Source organism: Elephantulus edwardii, unplaced genomic scaffold (genome assembly GCF_000299155.1).
Source record: "Elephantulus edwardii isolate Elephantulus edwardi_28Jun2011 unplaced genomic scaffold, EleEdw1.0 scaffold00058, whole genome shotgun sequence".
NCBI lineage: Eukaryota > Metazoa > Chordata > Mammalia > Macroscelidea > Macroscelididae > Elephantulus > Elephantulus edwardii.
Genome location: NW_006399808.1, coordinates 9,688,345 through 9,693,658, shown reverse-complemented (window position 1 = coordinate 9,693,658; position 5,314 = coordinate 9,688,345).

Here is a 5,314-nt window from a genome sequence, read left to right as displayed (position 1 = left end):
GAAGTGGCACAGAATTCCCCACCGGTACACCTCAGGTACACGACTTTAATCTCGTTGGAGTCGAACTTGGGCGTCATGGCGGAGGCCGCTGGTGTCAGATGAACCCAGATGTGGGACAACCAAAGAAAGTTGCACCTAGGCCTCCTCCGAGCCGAAAGCCGAAAGCAGATTGATGAAGTTTTAACCCATCAATTAGACTTCCTAGTTTTGTGATTTCTTTGATTTGCAGTAGTGGTCTTTCTAAAGACTGCTTTGACTTCCTATCTATCTGCCGTCAGGCTGACTTCTTAGGAACTCACCTCGTTGGTTTCACTAACTATTCAAACACAGGCAGTTAAAGCTTTAAAGTCAGGTACTCTGACTTTAGGAGAGTTTGCTGTCAGGAACCTCTCTAGAGTGCTGAAGATGTCAGTTTAGAAACTGAGGTGCCCCTGATCCAGGTCATGGTCTTCACAATTACTTGTTATGCATCGGAGAGCTGGACAATGATCGAGGATGACAGAAGAATTGATACCTTTGAGCTGTGCTGGAGAAGAGTATTGAACATACCACGGGCTGCCAAGAGAACAAATATTGAGAGAATGAAACCAAGTTGTTCTGTGGAGGCAAGGATTTTTAAGATCTGTCTCACATACTTTGGGCATGTTGCCAGGAGAGATCAGGCCTTGGAGAAGGAGATCATACTTGGAAAGGTGGAGGAGCAGTGCAAGAGAGGAAGAAACAGATTGACATAATGATGGGGGTAATAGGGGCAGGTGTGTCAGAGATTGGCTCAGGATAGGACAGGGTTCAGAGATATTGTGCATAGGGTCGCTATGAGTCACAGGTGACCCGATGGCACATAAACAACAAGAACAACAACTTTCTTAATAAAAAGAGCTCTGCATAATTGTTTTGGGAGAGGATCACGTGAGGCATCTTTTGCACAATTTTTCTTTAGGTTTACATGTACATGAACCTGGTTTAAAGTCTTTGCTTCATCTCACTTCAGCACAAGACAAGGCAATCTATCTCTCTATTGTTTGCAAAGTGGCACCTGAAACTGAAGTAGTTAAGTGGAGAATAGACAAATGCCACTTTGGTGAGAATTCTGATTTGTGATAAGAGCCAAGAAATAGAATTGTTATTCCCAAAGGAATCCAAGCTTCTTTGTTATCAACTGGTTGGGTTGAATTGGGGAAAAGGATGGGATAGCGGTTTAATTGCATTTATTAATAAACAATTTAAGGATGACTTTTTAGGTACAGCTTATTATTTATTAAATAAAGATATCACTGTAGATAGACTTTTACTAATGGAAAAAGAGGCAGAACTAGGTAAATACTGCCCTTCATACACATTTTCTGAGTCTGAGGGAAAAAAAATCCATTTATAGGGAGCACAAATCAAAGTTACCCTGACCATTGATAGCAGATCCTGACAAAATAACTAATGCAAAGTAGCATAGTTTACTCTTGTGCCAAAAGGCTACCACTTCACTAGAATATCAGATGGAAGTAAAAGAAAACTATGTTTTAAATGCTGACACAAATTTATGGACTGGTCCTCATCAAACTCTAGTCCTTTCAAAGGATTGATATATATCATAGCTTCCATCAATAAGATAATTTAAAAAGTCTTAAGAAGTAATTTTTGTAAAGCAGTGAATGAAATAACAAAAGATTGCAATTTTTTTTTTTTTACATTTTATGCTGGTTTACCTGCAAAGTTTACATACACTGTTTTTCACACCAGATCTTTCCCCCTTCTTTTACCCATCCCTCTTTCTACCCATCAAATTATGTGACCCTATGATTAAGTCCCCCCCACCCCTTTGCTCCCCTACCCGCCTTGGATCATTGTACTTGTTCTCCAATAATCATAAAGTATTTGTCTTTATGAGACTGAGTTCATTTTGTAAGGTAAAAAGGCGCAGAGAACCGAGTGAAGTGAAACAAAGGAGTTTATTAGCAGATCTCGCAGCGGGTTCGCTGTCTGAGGCCAGAGAAAGGCAGGGTCAGGCAGCAAAGTCGCAAATGAGGAAATTACAGCCCAAGTTTTATAGGTAGGGGTTGGGGGATAAGGTGGTCAGCTCGGTAGTCCTCTTTCCATGGAGGACGTTGATTGGGTGCCCTTTGTTAGCTCCCAAATATGGAGTTACTCAGTCCCTTTGGGTGAATTATGCCATTGCTGATGATTAAGCATGGCGTGATAGGTGGTCATGCTCTTTTCTGATTGGCTATAGCCATCGTACACCAGGCAGATTGGAATGTCTCCCAGAAGATGTGGTCAGCATGGAATGTTGTCCAGCTTCCAGGTGGCCTTTCACATTTAGCATAATGCTCTCCAGTCCATTCCAAGTTAGGTAATAATTTACAAAATCAAAATCATTACTCCTGTGTGCTGCATATTATTCCATTATGTGAATGTACCATAATTTCTCAACCCATTAGATTGTGGTTGGACATCTGGGCTGTTTCCATGTTCTTGTGATGGTGAATAATGCTGCTATGAGCATTGTTGTATAAGTCTCCATGCCTAAGTTATAATTTTCTGCAGGTATATTCTAAGCAGTGGAATAGCTGGGTCTAATGGAATTTCTATGTGTAGCTTTTTGAGGAAATACCAAACTGCCTTCCAGAATGGTTGTACCATTTTACAGTCCCACCAACAAAGAGTTTCTATCTTGCCAACATTTATTACTTGCTGCCCTACTAAACTTGGTCACTGCTACTGGGGTAAGATGGTATATCATTGTGGTTTTGATCTGGCTGTCTTTTATTGCCAAAAGATTGTACTTTTTGTCATGAATTTAATACAGGTAAATCTCTCTCACATCTTTAGGGCCAGTATTTTGTCTGTGGGGTTCATGAGTAAATGGCAATTACATTTTATACAGCTGACTGCAGTACAAACTTGTAAATATGTCCTAGTATACTATGCACTATCATCAGGTGGAGGCATTTCCTTCTCAAAATGTTACTACAACCTTTGTGACTAAAAAATTATTAGAAAATACTGAGGAGCATTGATATCAATTTGAAGATTAAGTTTCACCTGGTTCACTTGCTAGGCATCTGTGTGCTGAACAATGAACAAAGATGATAGAATAAAAATTCATGCCTTTTAATTATGGTGTTGGAGAATGGAACTGAATGGACTGCTAAGAAAATAAGCAGATGAGTTTGGAAAAAGTGAAGCTAGAGTGCTCCTTGGATGGTGAAGCTTTGTCTCTCATACTTTAGATATGTTGTGAGGAGAGACTGTTGCTTGGAAAGGGACATAATGCTTGAAAAGGTAAAGAGTCAGCAAAACAGAAAAAGACCCCTGGTGACTGCAACAAGGAGATGAGGAGGATGGCACAGGATGGAGCAGGGTTCAGATTTTTGTTCTCAGGGTCATTATGGCATACTTTCCTCAACAGCACCTAACAACAACAATATCTCCTACATAGAGAGCACCTCACCTCAGTACAAAACGCTGTGTCAAGACAGATGATCCTATTTGCAAAAATAGTATAGCAGACTAAAGGCAATAATCAAATGATACTTAAGCTCAACTTATACTCAACCATGATAGAAGTTTCCATGTTCTAGAACCTGATGATTATGTATATTGGAAGCATGAGTAGATAAAAGATTTTTAAAGCCAACATGTAAAGATCTTCAAGTTTCCTAATACATCTGTTTGGAAATTGCAGGATGCAAAGACTAGGTCCAATTTCCCAGAGACAAGAAGCATTTTCTTAATTGGATGGTCCAGGAAGAAGATTGGGGCTGAAATTCAAAAGAATTCCAAAGCAACCTGACTGGCCTACCTTCCTTGTGAGAGAAGGACTCACAATTATCAAGTTATCTTTTTATGTGTTAATTATGGATAAGTGGCTTCAATTGTTATTTCAAGATTGTGATTTACGATGTTAACCACATGCTTGACTGTCCTTGTATTTATCACACACTTGATCTTAGTGAAAAGGCCAAGAAGCGATGTCCTTATATTTACTGAAAAAAAAAAAAAAAGTATCGCCAACTCACGAAATCTACAGGTGGACTTACTCCCCTTTCGAGAATATGGTAACAACTGTTGGGAAGACTTTATTACTTTGTTGTTGTTGTTAAGTGCCGTCAAGTCATTTGTGACTCATAGTGACCCTATGTACAACAGCCCTAAACCCTGCTCTATCCTATGCCAATCACATGGCTTCTGACACACCCATCCCGATTACCCCAGTCACTGAATCAATCCATCTCATAGAGGGTCTTCCCCTCCTGCGCCGTCCCTCCACTCTACCCAGCATGATATCCCTCTCCAAAGACCTGTCTCTCCTTACAACACGTCCAAAGTATGTCAGACGAAGCCCCAGAATCCTTGCCTCCAAGGAGCAGCCTGGTTTAATCCTCTCTACGATGAATCTGTTTGTTTTCTTGGTATATTCAATACTTTTCTCCAGCACCACAGCTCAAAGGCATCAATTCTCCTTCTATCTTCCCTAGTCATTGTCCAACTCTCTGATGCATAACAAGTGATTGCAAAGACCATGCCCTGTATCAGGCGGACCTTAGTCTCCAGAGATACACCGTTGCTCTTGACTACCTTAGAGAGGTCCCTAATAGCAGACTTTCCCATCACAATATGTTTTTTCATTTCCTGGCTGCTGGTGCCAAGAGTGTTGACCGTGGAGCCAAGCAAACTGAATCTGTGACCAATCTCAATTTCTTCACCATCCATCTTGATGCTACCAATTGGTCCAGTGGTGAGAATCTTTGTCTTCTTGACATTGAGCCTCAGTCCATACTGAAGGCTGCAGTCCTTGACCCTCTGCAGCAAGTGCATGAGGTCCTCCTCGGTTTCAGCAAGCAGGGTTGTGTCATCTGCATAACGCAGATTGTTAATAGGTCTTCCGCCAATCCTGATGCCACACTTATCCTCATAGAGCCCAGCCTCTTGAATAATCTGCTCTGCATACAGGTTGAAAAGGTATGGAGATAGGATACACATCCCTGGCGTACACCCTTCCCAATTTTGCTTTCTTTTTTTAATTATTTTATTATTTTTGTGTGCGTGTACCGTCAAATCAGATCTGACTGGTACAAGAGGAGATTGTCCCTCCTTCCCCGGCAGAGCATTTGGTGGATTTGAACCGTGCGCCCCTGGGATTGTAGTTGCAGCTCCTTGCCACTACGCCACCAGAGCTCCCAATTTTGAACCATGTGGTGCTACCTTACTCTGTTCTAATGACTGCCTCTTGGTCCAAGTATAGGTTTCCCATTAGCACGATTAAAAGTTCTGGGATTCCCATTCTTCTCAGAGTCAGCCACAGTTTGTTATGATCCAC